The 19,824-nt window shown below is 36.7% G+C and overlaps 1 protein-coding gene across 1 annotated transcript in view; it reads right to left on the reverse strand.

The window, feature by feature from the left end:
* Positions 1 to 19,149, reverse strand: part of LOC134656407 (protein sidekick-1-like) — a 269,487-nt gene extending 250,338 nt beyond the window's left edge. The window contains exon 1 of the mRNA XM_063511934.1: positions 18,275 to 19,149. The gene's annotated coding sequence lies outside the window, so the exon portion shown is untranslated. The remainder of the gene's footprint in view (positions 1 to 18,274) is intronic.
* Between the last annotated feature and the right edge of the window lie 675 nt (positions 19,150 to 19,824).

Here is a 19,824-nt window from a genome sequence, read left to right on the forward strand (position 1 = left end):
GAACGCTGTAAAGGTTTCAAAACGTCGGGATGTAGTTCACTAATACGGACCGGTACATGTTCGGTCGGTTGATTTGAACTCAGTGTAATGCACACCTACTTATGTCGTCATGTTGTATAGTCTATTTTTTATTTGCATCCGTTTGTGTAAAATGTGTTTTATGTTTCTTTCCTTTATGTGTCTTTATTTTTGTCTCTTACCTTCCGTGATTATTGCTCACTTGATGGTCTCATCGGAAGATCAGCGCTGGAAGTCGCCAGCAACATGCTGAGATGGGGTCATTTCGTGACACTTTATTTTCACTATGTTCTTTTGTGAAATTATGTGTATTTTATGTGTGTTTACAAATAAAAAACTATTCTATTCTATACGTGACATAATCCGTTTACATACTTTATACGTGTTTGTCCCATTTGAACCTGGCGATTTTTTTCCAATGTCAACAATGAGAGGCTGAGTACAGCGTCGTGTTCCGAACACGGCGCGGCCCGTGGTCGGTCGTTTTAGCGCCTAGAATGCTTCTTTCCGCTTTTCATTTATTTCTAAATTATAAAAACCGGCCAAGTGCGAGTCGGACTCGCGCACGGAGGGTTCCGCACCATCAACAAAAAATAGAGCAAAACAAGCAAAAAAACGGTCACCCATCCAAGTACTGACCCCGCCCGACGTTGCTTAACTTCGGTCAAAAATCACGTTTGTTGTATGGGAGCCCCACTTAAATCTTTATTTTATTCTGTTTTTAGTATTTGTTGTTATATATAGCGGCAACAGAAATACATCATCTGTGAAAATTTCAACTGTCTAGCTATCACGGTGAGATACAGCCTGGTGACAGATGGACGGATGGACAGCGGAGTCTTAGTAATAGGCTCCCGTTTTTACCCTTTGGGTACGGAACCCTAATTATTTCATTAAAATGAACATGAGAGTGTTATTACATTTTTGGCTTGTACCTACATGTAAATCAAAATATAGTACAGCATCAATGGTGCCACCATCCTTCCCTGTTTAGAAATTAGGTCGGCAGGGGATAAATGAGCACGCAGCGACAGGGATCCGTCTTGACCGGCGGATTAATTTGGCCCGGCCTCCCCTAATGCCTGTACCTGATGGCTATTTCATAAATATTAATACAGCTTACAGAATGTGGTTCAATATGCTGTTTTTTTCAGATATGATATGAAAGTGAAAATTATGAATAGGGAGTTATATGTATCCCAGGATGCTTACGTTTGTGTATCTGAGGACAGATTCTAGGCAAATGTATGTGTGGGGGTTTACGGATTCCATTTTTTTTATGATAACGTTGAATTTGCCTCATAACTGGCGCTTACTACTAGCAAATGTTTTTGAAGTGAAAACTTCTTTAGCGGCGGTGTGCACTTTTTGAGGTGGGGAAAAAATGTTAAACTCGCGACAGGTCACGTGACCGACAGACTCGACAGATTGAAAATTCGTAAGACGGACACGTGACCTGATCGAAAAACAGTTACAATGTCGATGAATTTTCACTTCTGCCGGCACTCCCAGAGTGCAACCCGTTGTTTTTTTTTTTATTGTTGCGTTACCAAAACAAATGTTCAATTATGTACTGTTACATACTATCATTTCATTATACCCTTATTTCACTTATTTGTATATCGTCTTTCATCCCTATTAAACAATTTAGCTGGTGTTAAAAAAGTTCATTGACACATCAGAACCCCTAGTGTACATTGCATTCGATAGCGTGACGAGCGTTCGCGTTTGCGTCATGTCTATTTTTGTATGGAAATTTGATCAGCGCGCCAAGCGGGACGATTTGAAAACTCAAAATTCCATACAAAATGACAATTAACGCAAACGGTACGTCACATCACGCTTTGGAATAAAATTTAAACTAGGGGTACTGTATAATACAATTACATAGCCTAATTTATTATATGAAATAAATTCAGGTATGAAAAAAAATAGACATATTTAGTTCGTGATCAGCAACGCAGGCTTCGTGAAGTGGACACAAAAACAAATCAGCTGCAGGCTTTGTCTCCTACTAACAAATGATGTAATCCGCAACAAGCTTAATCAATCGTAAGACCAGGCGTGGATCACTCCGCGATTTCGTCGCGTCGCTACAAGTACCTAAAAGTATATCCATCCCACACCAATTTTGGTAGCTGGCCAAGTGGCCATAAGCCGCGCGTGGCGCTTGCGCCACCTAGCGGTCATATCTGTCCTAATCGTAACAGACGCGTTTTGTTAGAGAGTGAATCTTCTGTACCTAGTACTATTGTTTATTCTGTGGCACTACATTTCTAATACATACACCTATTATTTAATTATCTTCGTGTTACTTATTTCTGGAATTTTGATCGCCGTTTAGACAGTGCTCGTATTTTTATGCTTTTATTCTGAATTATTTATCAAATAGGTACTAAATCAAACCTCTCGTCATAAAAAATAAGGAAAAAGTATTTTTATCCAAGACTTACTTGACTGTTTTATTGATGTACACCTTTAGCAGACAATTCGACAAAATCAACAGAATTTTATTGACATTCTAAACAAACAATACTCTCCGTGGGAAGCTCTGTTGGGGAAATCGAATCGCGTCAAACAGCTTACATACGTTTAAGGAACGGTACATACCAATTTCAATCTTGCAGCTAAGTGACAAGGTTGAAATAGCTTAGCAAAGCTTTAATACGAGAGAAGATGGTGTATCTATGTCAAACAGCGCTTGTTGAAATCTGTATAAGGAAGGACGCGTAGCGTACTCGCCTTGCTTGTCCTCACAAGCAACCCGAGAAGGTACGTTAAGTGTCCGTCTTTAAAATGTTAGTACGTACATAAATATGTTTCACTTCACATTTGCTATTTATGTGTGTGGATCCATAGTTACAAACAGAACTAAGGTTAGGTGGGGAAAGAGAAACTAAGGGCAAGGAAAATGAGCAGTTAGAGATACTTTAAGAGAATAAAACCTAAATTAAATGATAACAGTAAAAATAAAACTAATGCATGTTGCGTAATGGAATTAAAACAACCATTTTCCGTACTTGTATCATCCATAACTTTTACATTAGGCTTTATAAAAGCAAATAATATATACAAAGTCCAAAATATACTTAACACACTTGTATAACTATAATTTAACTTGTAACTTAAACCATCAATTAATCTACAACTATATCACACGTAATAACCTAAACTGATCTTAAATAATTAGATGTAACACATGCAAATTAGATCTCAGCCATAACATGATAGGCATAATTAAGCGTTATTTGATATAGGTTAGCGGCCGAAGCTTAATAACCTCTAGGGCGTAGGGATAAACAAGGTTGTGGCCTTCATTTTCATAAACAAATTTAGGTAAATACCAGAATTTTGATGGTCTATTTTTATTATCCGGACCAACTTCACCTTGTAACCACCTTGGCGACTCAGTTTTTACACACTGTTATCGACATAAAAGCTCGATAATCATTCAGTATTTGACAAAATATTATTAACCCTTAAACAGACCTGACGCATTTTTTACTTTTGATTACTGATTCGGGTAGATATCAGCGTTAAAAGAAAAGTAATTTGTTGTTTTTTAGGGTTCCGTACCCAAAGGGTAAAAACGGGACCCTATTACTAAGACTCCGCTGTCCGTCCGTCCGTCCGTCCGTCTGTCACCAGGCTGTATCTCACGAACCGTGATAGCTAGACAGTTGAAATTTTCACAGATGATGTATTTCTGTTGCCGCTATAACAACAAATACTAAAAACAGAATAAAATAAAGATTTAAGTGGGGCTCCCATACAACAAACGTGATTTTTGACCGAAGTTAAGCAACGTCGGGCGGGGTCAGTACTTGGATGGGTGACCGTTTTTTTGCTTGTTTTTTTGCTTGTTTTGCTCTATTTTTTGTTGATGGTGCGGAACCCTCCGTGCGCGAGTCCGACTCGCACTTGGTCCGTTTTTTTTATTATTATAATTTACTCAATAAAAAAAACCCGGTGGTTTTTATATGCCCACTGCCCGTTACCAACGGTGCTACGTGGTACATCTATGGCCACTGCCTTGTTAGCCATACAGAGTTTTAAGGGTAAGTCACATGCACGTCACATTTACACTTGCGTCACAAAATGCACTAACTGCATGCACTTGGTTGGCTCGCGCGGATGTAGTGGCTCTTAAGATTAACCGTTCAATAAGTATTTAATTTAAAAAACAAAGGAAAATATATTACTTTAGTACTATGACGGTTGGTTCATAGTAATAAATCTTACCCTTAAATTTCATGTAAACTCCCTGCAGTGGCCACTTAGAAACCACTAGAACGTGCCCCAAACGGGCAGAGGGTTCATACAAACCACAAACTTTTAGAGCGAATATTTTATCAGAAAACAATAACTACGGTAAATTATGACCTACTACACAGTACACATACATTATCTAATAATCTACCAAAAAAATACAACACAAAATACTTACAGTATTTTTTTCGGCGTAGCAAACGTTTATAGCGGGATAAACGTACAAAAACTGTCATTTTTTGTCGATTTGAACTTGACGACTAAAATGTCAAAGAAATTTGTATTGACACCTCCAATTTTTTTACGTTCGGAAATCACCCACTTTATAGACTTTACGGCAATGAGATTTTGTGGTGGTTTTATTTACTCTGCTCGTGAAAAAAAAATCATTTGCTATGTGGTACCTATAGATACACTACCTGTTTAAGGGTTAAAACATTTCAACGTTTGCGATCGCTTCATGGCAATCAATCTTTTTGTTCCTTAGAACTATTAACAACTCAATTTGTTACGCGGCGCTACGCTACGCTATAATTCGTAGCAAGTCTCTACGTTGTGGCTTTACGCAGAAATTTTGTCAGAAGGCCGTATAGCGCATTTCATTTGTATTTATAACTAGCGACCCGCCCCGACTTCGCACGGGTTTACAAATTATACATAAACCTTCCTCTTGAATCCCTTTATTAAAAAAAAGGCATCAAAATCCGTTGCGTAGTTTTAAAGATCTAAGCATACATAGGGACAGACAGCGGGAAGCGACTTTGTTTTATACTATGTTGTGATACGATAACAAGTTCCCATGTTTCCATGTACATGGAGCCAGGCGACTTTTTTAATTACAATTAAATCTATTCAATGATGAATAAATCACGGAAAGCCATATCGCTGCTAAACCCACCAATAGAGCCGAATATCACGTTTACGAAGCTTCATGATAAAAGCGTCTGAAACGAAACATAATACCAATCTGAGACGAACTTGGTAATGAAAATCTGTTATTTTCCTGTAACTTCTTTTTGATAGCTCTTAAATAAAATTGGAAATATGATTTATTTATAAGTCATCTAATTTATTATTATAATTGGTCCCAATCAGAAATTCAAGTGCCTACCGTATGTACTGATGCTTCACTGGGTTCGTCCCAATATTGCTTGTTACGTATATAACCATGTATAACTCAGTGGGCTTGACTACTCACTGAAACCAGGGACCGTAAAGTTCCAGAACTATATTTTTTTTCCTCTGTTTGGCAAAATGGCGCCACCTGGATCGCAGGTAATGTCGAAATTGGCCAAAATATTGTATCACAAATATATAAAATTACAAATTAAAAGATAATTATGTAACTATTGCAAATTATCTTTACAAAACATGACGCATACTCACAACACAGTGTGAGGTCTTCAAATGTAAGTAGGAGTTATTCAGATCACATAATAAGATGTAAGTAGGTAACCTCCTCATTCTCCTCCTCCTCCTCCTCATTTTACTATACCTAGCTAAACATCAACCTACATGACAGTTCAGACACAAACATCACACTATTATTTTTGATACCTAAACCAGTTTGCATATCTATCATGCTCTCTAGACGGCATATAATATTATTTTATTTCACTCAGTGATTCGGGTAAAAATCTGAAATGTCTATAAAGTTGTATATTAGAAAACTTCTTCAAAGGCAACACCGCAGCGGGACGCTTATATACCTTTTCAATTTATATTTAATGTAAATGTATGTGCATAAACATCTAATTTCGATCGTAACTCTGCTTTACGACTGAGGAAAATCTTTTTAATACACTTATAAAAAGTTTAGGACCTGACTCTTTATGTTATAAAGTAAATTGCATGAGCAAAACATAGATTAATATTAATTATTTGCATCTTAGCGACTGGGAACATTGGCAGGGTTCAGAACCATTCTGTAGTAACGCTGAGTGAGCTTATTTGAAATGTAAACTTTATTAAAACTGAGTAGAGTACAGTTTTTAATGGACTAGGCGTATGCGATATGAGATTTAGAATAAACGCTTGATTTAATGTGTCGCTGTAAAATTTAAAGCTCTAAAACAGTGGGAACATTGATATAATTTACGTGAATTACTAATATAAGGGGTATTATTTTAACGTTTCATGCGGCAGTGAATTTTCATGGCAGTTTATTATTTTATGCCAGCTCTTGCTTCTGAGTAATTTTGCATCAATTATAAATTAACGCGTAGTAAATTGTTGGAAGTAGAAGACAAATTTTAATATATTTATCAACAGAGTTTGAAGATAAATAGTTTAAGTTTAGTATAAATTAAAATTGTATTTATATTTCTGCCTGGTTATTATTGCAGTTAAGGAAATTAGGTATTAAGAGAAGGGTTAGGTTTGCTAATTAATAATAGAGCTTTAACAGATAAGTACAATAACGGTACAAAAACATATTATAAGCAGTTATATCTTAAGGCATACTGAAATTTACAAAACCAATATCAATATTTATTTTTCAAGTTTCGAGCAATCTTCACAATATAAGGCTTCGGCAATCTCGTGGAGAAGAAGTCATACAAAATCTGTCCAAGATTTTTCTCTAAGTTACGTGATGCTAACCTTACATAATACCTATTAAATGACATTTTATTGGTTCTTTTAGTTAAAGTACGTGACTTTTTAATTTAAAGGGCTCATTTTATGGGCTTCATTTGAAAGCGATAAATATGTATGGATTCCAATTTATATATAAAAAAAATCCTATCTATTGGGATTTTCTTTTATCGCAGATTACATTATATTTGGCTAAACCTGAATAATGATATTACAATTGGTACACAAGAAATAAAATATGGATATGGGCCATGCTGAACAGTTTTGAGATACCTACATTCCCTGCATAGGTAATAAGGACCTTTTCCTGAATCTAGGCACCTAACATTTAAATCGACTTCAGTTTATTCCAGACTGTTCTATCCTACCAAAGGTTAAAACGTAGTTGCCTACTAAAACTAATGTTAGCAAAGTTGACTCATACAAAATACATTTATTATGAGCCATATTCATCCCCATTATTTCGCTATTAACACCACACACAATAAGCCTTATTTCTGTGGTATTAACCCTTCGCGATATCCGTTATTAACCGCCTTTGTATTATATACCTAATGTCTATGACATAAAGGCTACAAATGGCCACATTATCTTCGTTTGTACCTAACTAATCAGATCAGTCTCACGTCCGTGAGGCTCCGGCATACTAATATGGAATCAGTCGGGTCTGTGGACAAACTTTAAGGTCCAGCCAGAGTTTGTCTATATGAAGAATTAGTTTAGTTCTGTTTGAGTTGACCTCTGGGAAGAGTGAGCGCTTAGTACGGTAATTTTTTATTTGGGGATTTAATTATGGTAAGGCAGGTGGTAGGATATTAGAGCTAATACAAGGAATCAAAAAAACAAATAAGTTACGTAAGGGCCAATCGAATTAGATTTTTTTTTTCGAAGAATTAATTCCCAGCAAGCTGCGATAAGCTAGCAAAGGTGTGATAGGTATTGTTTTTACTAAAGTATTTTTGAACTATTTTTTTTATATAATTAATGGGCTTACTCATGGCCACAACTAGCCGAGGCGAAGACATGGCCTACGATGGAGCGAGCCTGCCCAGAAGGTGCCTGTTCACCCTTGATTTGAAAGGAATGGTTGGAAGACTTGGAAGGTTGTTTGAGGTTTTAACTATTTTAGTGCTACAACACATTTGACAGTTTAGACAGCTTATACCTCTCGTGTTATATGATGGTCCTATGACCTATGACAGTTCCAGTCTCTTTTGGTTGAGCTTAATTTAAATAATAATTATTGAAGAAATATATTTTACCTTATTTTTCTTACTTAAAATTTACGTGAGTACATTTATAAATAAATTGGAGTGCTGAACTTAAAAAAATGTTTGTCATTTTATGTGAGCTGTCACATGTACTATGTACATGTGACAGCTTATGTATGTCTTCTTCTTCTTCTTCTTTTCAGCATATTTGCGTCCACTGCTGAACATATGCCTCTTTCATGGATTTCCATGTTGTTCTGTACGCGTCGGTTCTATGCCAGGTCGGCCCTGCCGTCTTTCTAATGTCGTCCGACCATCTGGCTCGTGGTTTTCCGTCACTCCGGCTCCCCAGTCGAGGTCTCCAGAACAGTACTCGCTGGCCCCATCGGTCGTCATCCCTTCGACAGATATATGGCCGGCCCATTCCCACTTCAGTTGCGCAATTCTTATGTATGTATGTATATATTATGTATGTACCTACTCCATATAAAAATGACCATTTGACGCTAGTAGTCTAAGTACTAATTAAATTTGCTGCTGTTAAAATAAAATCCCTTTGTTTCAACAGCTAATTACTACGTATTTATATGTAGATCGAATAGAGAAAAAGGACTAAATATGAATACCTAATCGAGTACTAAATTGAACTTATTTTGACGAATTGAAATAAAACCCTTTATATCTTAATAAAATCAACCTTGATAAGGTGTTAATGCTAATTTAACACGTTAAACGAAAGATGTTAGAGCGACCACGCAATGGCCTCATTAGTAAAACAATGTAACACCATTTTCACGTGACGTACCTAACAAGTAATGAGAATCAACGTTATTTCTACATTTGTAATAAAGCCAAATTACAATTTAATTTTCACTTAGTATGTCTGTAATTTTACACCGGAACACATTTAAGTTTATGTATCCTCCGTTTTTTGGCCTCGATTACTTAATCGAATCGATGAGGTGTCCTTAGCTAAGCGGGCCAAATGTAAAAGACACACACAGAGAAACTGCATAGCGAGAGCGTTGGTAATTCCTGATCGGCTCGCTTCATCATTTTGTTGTTGCGAATCAAACTTACTTCAACTTATTTACTATGACTAACTAATTATTACGGCACATGCAGCGACTCAAAGAGGATCTTGGCCTCCGAAACGAGAGCACACCACTTTTGCCGATCCTGCGCCGTTTCCTGCTAATTATCGGCTTGAGGCTGACGCAGGTCCGCTTCCACACTGTCTTCCCAGCGGTATCTGGGCCGACCTACCGGCCTACCTACTACCCCTTATTTACTATGAGCATGAGTAAAACGTTTTTTTACTTATGAAACTACTATTGTGTGTAAAATGCGAATAGGTACTCAATATAAACTACCACCATGTAGCGAGTCAAACGCCATTTTACGCTTGTCAGAACCCTAACCCTACAACACTTCAATCAATTCAAAATCCACGTATACCATATTGATTCCTGCTTCAAGCGCTTAAAGTCCAAAATATATTGATTATGTAAAACAGACGGTCACGTCGGCCTTCGATCTATCGGTAGTATAATTTATGAACCCTTATAAGTTATGGGTGACCCGTTGTTTAGAGGTTTTATAAGATGAAACGTGACTTGACAATGCTAGACGCGCTAAGAGGGTCTTGGTCATGTAAGAGGAGAAATGGCTTTGGATGCTGTTTTATTAAAATATGTATAATAATATTATTTCTTTAGCAAAAATATAATAATTCAACTGGAATTTGGTAGCGTTTGGACATTTATAATTGAAAGAAAAATACTCAAGTGGATGAGCGTTTTACTTTGCCAACATGTGTATTAGGTAAAGTTTGAATGAAGCTCTTAGATAAAAATCTAAAAGGAATCTGAGGTTCCTGCTGTGATTAAAAATTATCAAGCTATATTCAACTGTGATATTTATGCGGGTAACCTGTTTGGGATTTAAAATATCGTGAACATTTCTAAAGGTTTGTGAAATTATCTTGACATTTTTGCAGCTCACATCAGCGTTATGACGTGAAAGATACATTAATAGCAGTACACGGCCGCTCGTTATTCTTATCGAGCTCACATAATAATTGCCTGAGGGTATTAACCTATATAGAGTGGATATTTACCCCATTCTACCCAGTGCAAACTCCTCTATGTATTTTATACAAGGCGTGTTTGTGAAATGTTAGTTTTAGGAAATTTATAAAAGCTGACAATAAAAACAGTAATGTGTTAGAATTGTTAGATGAAAAACATATTGTACCTATAAAAAGGACGCAATTATAATTAAAGCTAGATATATTTTTATGTGGCTTAAAAAACACTGTAAATAGGTAGGTAAGTAGAGGTAAAACATTCTCACCTCGGTCACAATTTTATATAAAGAAAATAAAATTTTCGAGTTGTCTCGACACTTTTATAAAATAAAATGCTGAAATTTCTAAAGTTTAAAAAAAATCACAAAAAAATTTCAAAAAAAGTCATTTTGTTTATTTAATCCGATTCTGAAGAAGTTCTGTTTGGAACAATTAAACAAATAATAAATACACCGTGGAAAAATCCTTTGATTATTTTAACGCCAGTGGCTCCAGCCGAGCGGAGGTGACTACAATATTTCACCAAGGGCATATAAATCAAAAAGGGGCCCATGTATCACGCGAGGGGCTCTAGCGCTGGTGATAGGTTGGTGAGTTTACGAGATAAGTGGCGTAAATACAAGATTACGCCTTTATTTTTTGTGACATATTCAGGCAATGGGTACTTGGTCGGTTGTCAACAAGATTGATTTCTGTGGAAATTTATGTGCAAGGCAATGGAGTGCCCAAAGCTTGGAACCGATATTTAAATACCGCGTTGCAATTTTTCCAATTTAACCGGTTAATTTCGTTCCACAAAAACGGAAGTCAAACGAATTTGGCATAAACCGGTATCTCAAAAGAACAGATCTTTAACCGGTAATCGCAAACGGAAAATAAATCCTTTTTATTTCTGAGTGAATTAAGGAACCCGGTTTCAAAAATAAAATGGTTTCCGAGCCCTGGGAGTGCCACCGGCACCGGTGACAAGTAAATGGGTAATATGTACTTGAAAAATTACATAATTTAAAGTTTCAAGTCATCTTGGTTTTTGCAAGCTGATCTCTTCATAAAAAATACGAAATACCTACACTTAATTATAACTTTTTTGTCAAATTATCTCTGCCCAGAAGTACCTAGTCGATAAGACCCTCCCTGTATTTAGAGACCCCTCCAGAGGCCCGGGAAGGACGAGTCATTACGGGACTAAGTTAGAATTAAGCTCTTAAGTCAGTAGACCTTTATGAAAATAATGAATCTATCGCAACTATATTTTCGCGATAATCCGTTTAAGTAGCTTAACAACTAATAGTAGGTAGTAAAAAATTATTGATTGATGTTCTATGCTGTACGAGTATAATGTACCTATAATACTGGCCAAAGTAATTTTTGGGTGTAAATATAATTAGAAATTTCCGCATTATCATTATTCATTAATTACTGAAACTGTTCATTATATAGACAATACCTACTTTGAAAAAACTCGCACACAAATATATTATTATAGCTTAAAAACTGAAACTTGAAAGCCACCCCGTTTTACGGTACGTACGTGCGAAGTGCAAGTAATATTATATACTTAGCAAATTTCCGTAAGACTTGAAAAACATAACTTCCTACATATAATGTCTTTTACTATAACATCATCAAAACTGATCAAAAGTAGGTAGTCGAGCTACATTCGATGCATTAGTGACCCGTCTAAAAATACTTATATCTAAAAACATAAATAATAAGCAGAGATCGGACAGATTGGCGTCATTGCTCGCAATAATGTGGACATGACTCCAAATTTGATTAAATAATTAATCATTTAATTAATTTTTTACCTGAGATTTAATTTTGTTCCCTAGTCAATAAATAGCACTTAAATATATTTTTGATATAAAAAAATAAGTACCTACAGAAAATTTGGAAAACATACTAATTATTTTTTTAAATAAATTTACATTATAAGAACTCTTTGTGTTATTTATTGATTAGGAATCAAAATTAAACCTCAGGTAAGAAATTAATGAAATGATTAATTATTTAATCAATTTTGGAGTCATGTCCACATTATTGCGAGCAATGTCGCAAATTTGTCCGATCTCTGATAATAAGAGTGACCTTTGTATTTGTGTGTGTAATGAATCGTAAATAGGTCATTTATACTCAAGCTAACGCCAAGCCCAGACAATAACGCCTTGTGAAATCGCTCGGCTTCTACTAGAATCAATCCGATTTCCCGACTCCCTGTATTATTAATCTTGACTGATCCGGCCCTTCCTGCGATATCCAGCTTTTTTGTCTTATTGGCTTAACAATATTGTGAAGATCTCATTTGCAAAATAAACCACCTTACATTTTCCTTAGTGTTCCTAACAAATTTTTCTTACCTTTTTAATATCCAATAATTTTTAAAATAAATGATTCTCGAATTTTATCTCAAAAGGTGACTTTTCGTTTGCATCGGTTTCGTCGATAAATGATATTGGCAATCGTGTCGTTTTGCAAAAGAAAGAATAACAGTTGTTTGTTCAACAGGTTTTGAAATATTTTGTGTGTATGCAAATGTTTGTATTTAAGGAACCAAGTAACTAAGGTCCTAATGCTTACCACTTAATAATTCGACCAAAAGCAAATCAAAAAATAATATGAGCATTTCGTAGGTTGGAAGGTGATATATATAGGTCTAGCGTATGCTTGCATGTGTGCGTGGCTGCGCCCACCACGATACCTATGCGTCAATAAACGAGTGCATAACTAGCTAGCTAGCTACCGGTTGTTTCACTTGTGTCCATATCTACGTATCTAACAGAAGGTACTAACTACAATCTCAAATTCACTATTTTAAGACAGTTTGTCGGTTTATTCACTCCCAATTCAATTAATTTTAACTATAATCACGGAATATACAAGTGATTTTGTTTTCTTATGAACTATTTTATACGATTTATACGGGGAACAATGCCTCACGCTAATATAGGTTTAGAATTATGATCATTTGTTATTTAATCTCTGTAAATAAATAAATAAATAAATATAAATAAATATTATAGGACATTTTTACACACCTTGACTAAGTCCCACCACAGTAAGAAGAGTCCCACCACTCAAGAAGGCTTGTGTTGTGGGTACTCAGAGAACGAAATATATAATATACAAATACATAAATACATAGAAAACAACCAAGACTCAGGAACAAATATCTGTGCTCATCACACAAATAAATGCCCTTACTGGGATTCGAACCCAGGACCGCGGCTTCACAGGCAGGGTCACTACCCACTAGGCCAGACCAGTCGTCAGTCAGTTTAATATTGAACTATTAAATTATTATCCATTATATAAATTGATTTGGGCCCAGTGTGTATGTTATAGCTTGTTTGATTTAATATGTACCTAGTGTATCTCCGATCGTAAACAAGACAGCACATAGAGTAACAGGAAATCTTCGCTCCATTGGGCCGGTTCAGGTAAACGCCTGATGAAAAACTGGAGAACTGAACCACGAATCGTCATGACGAGTTGACGACCCGACGCGTATGGCTACTGTCGCACAATTGACTTGACAACAAAATAACAAAACGTTCAATACGATTTTATACCTATGTAACGTATTTGCCAGTCCGACCAACCCTGATTTTATCAGCGTATTCGTGACAGATGTTAGAGGCTCGTTAAAGGATTTTAAGCATGAAATTACCATATTCAAAGTGTCGCGTCACATTTAGGCACATTCCATTTCATTAGAAATATAATACGACCTAAAGATAAAGAAAACGTTACAAATATACACTTTTATAAACTTTTTCTTCTACATGTGACTTGTAAATGTCTCTGCACGTGTGGTTTTGACGTGTGAACCCAAATTTGTTCACTTAAGGCTCCAAAATAGTTATTTCAACCAGTTAGAGAAACGTCCCAGACAAACTCTTTCTTTGACATTTCAACTAGAATGTCTGAATGACAAATGAAGTTGTGTCGAGTAATTTTAGAAGAGGGGAGTCTTCATAACAATGAAGCAGCGGGATTTAATTATATCGTGTTTGCTGAATGGTGATGAACAGACTTTATAACAAAGTTTGTTTGGGATTTAAATAATCCGATTTGTTTTGTACAACTTTTAGTAATCCTAAAATATTCAATTTAATCAATCGACCCGGCTAGACGTGGTATAGCGTATGATTAACGTTTATTAGGACTCATGGTGCACAAGTCGCATGAGGAAATATTTTTTGTTTCATCCGCTTTGTGTTTATACATTTAAATTGTGGATAAAATTATATTGGATTTGAAGTCCGGTGCATGTTCGAATTGGCCTGTTACATAAAATAATTATTACCTTTTAAGTATCCTTTTATAGATTTAAATTAAAACCGTTCAGTCAGGCTTATTTTTAATTCATACCGTATTTCTATGTACAACTATATTGAGTCAAGTTATATTGATATTGAGAGGAAAGCATTTAACCTCCATAAATAATTACTGACGAAAACTTCACTTCAACGTTTTAACGAAAATCACAACTACCCAATATGAAACGAAAATTTCTCTTAGTTGTACATAGAAATACCAGTAACCTTATTTCTATGTACAACTATACTGAGTCAAGTTATATTGAGAGGAAAGCTTTCATCTCTATCTGGCGGTGTTAAAGTGACATTTGTTCTAGCATGTGGTTGCCATGCGGTAACGCGTCCATCATTTTCCCGCAGGTAAGCTCGACAGGACAATGAATATTATTTCCGCCTGAAATGACCAGGGGCATCGACACGCACAATTTTATTGATAAGCCCGTTCAATAGCGGGATAATCCACGCGCCGCGCCGTCCGCTCGGACAAAACCAGGTCCTGCACCTTCATTCCCATAACTAGCATGAATCGAGTTCTCGGGAGTACCAGTGTAAAGTATCCAACCAGGTTCGCAACAAGGCCTTTTTTAACAATTTTGTCATCGTTTGTTTTTTTTTTGAGAATTTTCGGGTTATTGCTTTTCAGAATCACAATCAATGTTGATTCTATTAGAAAATACAATGTAAGTACCTTTTCAGTATCCACTCATGCAGTTTCTATGGAAAATTGAATGGAAGTAACGTAAATCTGAGACCTTTTTTTTTCCTAGTAGACTCAATAATACTCATGATTCTGAACATAAATTACCAAAAAAAAACAACGGGTTGCACTCCGGGAGTGCCTGCAGAAGTGAAAACTCATGACTAGTGCAAAATGTCTGCAGCACTATGTATAATTGAGGTTAACGCCATCTAGAGTTATTTCATCGCATTACTTGAAACCCCTAAGCACATCACTGTTAGTACTCGAGTTATATTAATACCAGTTAGAGGGAAACTCACTAGATGGCATTTAAATCAATAAAGAAAAACTCGATGACATTACAATGCATTTGTAACAGTTTTTCGATCAGGTCACGTGTCCGTCTTACGTCTTACGGTCACGTGATACCTCTCGCGAGTTTAACATTTTTTCCCCATCACAAAAAGTGCACAGCGCCGCTAAAGAAGTTTTCACTTCAAAAAATCGTAACCCCAAGGGCACACGAACTTGCAGCGATTTGTGTAACAAATGCCCATGCCCACCAACTATGATTGTAATAAAAGCGCACCAATTATGAAGTTCTGGTTCACCTGAGCTTAGGCTCGCCTGTGATGGGACAGCCATTAGAATTAACTCCTGATCGTGTATTATACCTATTATGCTGCTGTAGCGTGGGGGAGTCGAGACCTATACTTATATAATTAGGTAGGTATATTTAATGAACTTATTCGTTGATATCCTACTTATTTTCTAGTCCCGAGAGATCAGCTCTGCCGTTCTCAGCATGCGATTATAATTACACTGTTCACTTATTTATTTCAACTGTCCGTGAAATATTATAATATTATGGCTTATGGCACTGCACGGCCATGTCACCCTGTTGCTTGATATGCAGCAAGCTTTAAATTGTAGTTTTATCCCGATTTTTGAACGGAAGTTTACATTATGCTCAAGTATGTAATTTAGATCATCAGCCTTTTTTTAAATACCACGTCGGTGGCAAACAAGTATAATATATGGCCCGCCTGATGGTAAGCAGTCACCGTAGCATATGGACGCCTGCAAATACGGAGCTGTTACATGCGCGTTGCAAACCCTTGTACATAGACAGAATAATCATAAAGTTATTATAACGTTGAATTGGCTTCACGAAATTGTGATAATATTCGTATGAGCCAAGATTCCAAACCACGAATTTAAAGTTTCCAATAGGGAGTATTGCTGCAATGTTTTGCAGCCAGAGTGCAGCACTAGCGCCTTTTAGTAAACCATAGAGTAAATTATACATAGGTACTGTACCTTAAAGTCTTTTTTGACAAGTTTTCACAGACAATCATATATGACATAGATACATCGAAACGATTTGTTTACAAAGGGCCTACTGGGAAACACGAAATCGAAACTCGGCTAACTGCCTCTTTATCGCTCGAATACGCAAGAGTGATAGAGAGGACAGATAACTAAATTTAGACTCTCTCGTCTGTGGTAAACCCTTAGATTGTGACTTATTGTGGCAGTGGCGCCCCCTACACAGAGTTTCGCGTAATATTCCCTGTTATGGACTAACATTCTAACGCGTAATTTATGACTGAACGGCAGATACTTGAGTCAGATAGTTGAGAAATACACTCTAGTGAAGGAAATAAATGTTTCCATCCAAGAATAAACTCAGGTTCACATTATCGTCCCCAACCTAAAAGCATTACCTCTAACCACAGACAAGACATCCTCCAGACTGAGCATAGTAGCGCTACCCCCTCTGCCACAAATATACGGTAGTTTTACTCCATTTTCGAGTCAAAGTGTCTTTGTGTGACGTCAGTGTCTTTGAGCGGACCAATCACGGCACGGGACTCGCTCACCTCGTCCCCCGCACCCCAGTATTTTTGGCAGCATCGGTTTCATGAAATAATTGCTCTAAACTCCGTCTAGAGGATTCCTAGTCTATGCCTCTAACTTATTCAGGATGCATTCACTGTCCTCTCAATTCACGCTGTAATAGAAACAGAATTGCCGAAGTGATAATGAAATCTGGTCGTTTAAGCATTCAGGCGTATGTCGTTTACATTTCTCGCGGCCACGGCTGGATACAGTTTCGATTTAACGCTATTTGAAATTTCCGTATCTGAGTACCGAGAGACATTTCCGTTTGATGAAGTACTCGATTTGATTTAGTGTTTCACTTGTAGCGTATATAGCTATACATAATAATTTGTCGACTTAACATTCATTCTTGCGTGTTTGGGATATCAAGCCATTACTGATGTTTATTTAATACTTTTCTGATGAGTGTTTGATGAGTTCGGGTACATTTTATATTTTATAACTTTATTGCATTAAGGATTATTCTAACCTTTCCCTCTTAGACGAGAGATAGAATTTCCCAGTTTTAATCCAGAAGCAAAGTTTTGAAACACCTAAATTGATAAAAAAGATTTTAAAAATGTGTGGGGCCTCCGCGTAGACAATAATGAGATGGAGAATACGAAGCGCTTTGTCCGTTAAGTAATCCTCACTTAATTAATTCGTTGCGGAGTAAAAAAACTTTGTTAAATTGGAAACCAAATAATACTGCCGCTCCCCAGGGCCGAACCTACTCTGCTGTTTAATTCGTTCACAAGAAATTTCCTAAAGTGGATGCCGTCTTTTCAACTCAACACAACGCTCTCGGAAACAATGTAAAAGTTCCACCTCGAACCCTGATCAATTGTGGAAGGCCATTCCGACACCCGCCTACCAGCGTCAATCTCCAGCATTTTTTACAAACGTCGTCGGAATTAGATTTGCAAAGTTACGCAATAACTTTCGCGGATTAAAGTCGAAAGTTGTTTTTCACATTAATGGATAACCAGTCTTCAATCAAACGTTATTAGAACTCAATTTGGCAAGAGTTGACCTTTACCGTATATTGTACCAAAATAATGTGTTTCGTCTACAGACCACGCAGCTCCAAAGCGTTCCGATAACTAAATATTATTCCGACCCGCTGAACTGTGCAGCTATAGACTATCAATCATTCAGAAAGTATCCGAAAGTTATGGAGTTACAGCAAAGCCAAAGGGAAGTAACTTACGGTCTAGTGAAGTCCGTCGACAACAGCAGGGTAGGTACACTTGTGTCACTTCACTTGTATTGACTTATCTGAACACTAATAAATCTCTTCAAGCCACTTATGTAAATGTATGTCAATTAGATGCGATGTTTTGACGTCTTAGTGATAGGAAACACTAAACACTTGAACAATCTCCTTTTTTATACGTCACTTGACACTTTACTTCACCACTGGTACACACATTATACAGTAAATATGGGTTGAGGTTAGAATACAGAGAGATCGCGATAGTGTCGGATGGCGCCCAACGTGGGGCCGGTAGGGACAACGAACGGCGCGGACGGGCGCTCGGGACGACAGGCGGTCAGATACTGCCGGTGCGCACGCCTGAGCCCGGCCGGCCCCCACCCCTGCCCCTTAACACCCCCATTGCAATTCGGCAACAAAAAAATCACATCAGAAAGAAACCATTCTCTGTCGTTGCGCTTCAATAGACGCTATCTCACCCCTTGAGTCTTAAGTGCTAGTCTTTCAGTTATAAGTTATCGGCGCCATTTTGAGGTGTTAATGACGTCGTAGGGCTGATTTATGTTAGTATCGTGTACCTTACTAAATCAAGGGGTTGCTAATTTATGTAACTGAATTGAATGCTTGTGAATTTTGCCTTCGGTGGAGTTTTGAAGTGAGAAGCCGGCAGCGCCTCTTATTGTATTTAGATACACGTGTAGATCAAAAGGCGAGAGTTCAAAGTGGTTTCACACATATACATTTTCATATATTAGCTGGTTTGTGTTACTTGTTGCCATACCATGTATTTTTATTTACTTGGTGAGTATGATCGTTATGGCTTTATCTACTCTGAGCCGAGGCGTCTCGCGTCGTCTGCTCCTCTACCTAAAGAGCTCGACTTGTGTTGCTTTTTAAATTTTAGTTCTGGAAATATAACACGAGAGTTCTGTCGTCTTTTTCATTAATGTATGCACATTTTTTGAATTGTACAATTTAGTATTGCTATTCTTAACTTTAGCCTTTGAAAAAAAAATAGCCTTATGCCTTTGCATAAGTACCTTCATAAATGTTTATATTAATCAGATAAATAAAATTAGAACGTGAAAGGTAAACAAAATATTTTTTGTGAAAATGAATGATTTAATATAGTAAATACTTACATTCATCAATACGCATGTCGCATACATTTATGTGAATTTCATAATTTATTTCAGTTGGGCAGGTTTTCGTTGAAAAGCGCCCGGTAGTTAAGGGTTTTGCTTTCAGTCAGTGAGATTGCGAGAGATGCATAATTTAGGCGACGCCGACGTCAACAAATTGTGATACTTAGCTTACTGCGAAGTAAATAACTGTGAAAACAATAGTAGATCTTCAGAATATCATCTATATTATTTAGAAATAATTCACAGAAGATCATTTTAAGTAATAGGAAACATGTCCAAATCTTTCAGTATAATTTTAATTTTGAAATAAAAATGACGAAGTTAATGGAATGGATCCTTAGATAACATAAAACGTCAATAATTTATACAAACTCAGTGTGTGGCATCACACTCTTGATG

This window comes from Cydia amplana, chromosome 18 (genome assembly GCF_948474715.1).
Source record: "Cydia amplana chromosome 18, ilCydAmpl1.1, whole genome shotgun sequence".
In the NCBI taxonomy this organism is placed as follows: Eukaryota; Metazoa; Arthropoda; class Insecta; order Lepidoptera; family Tortricidae; genus Cydia; species Cydia amplana.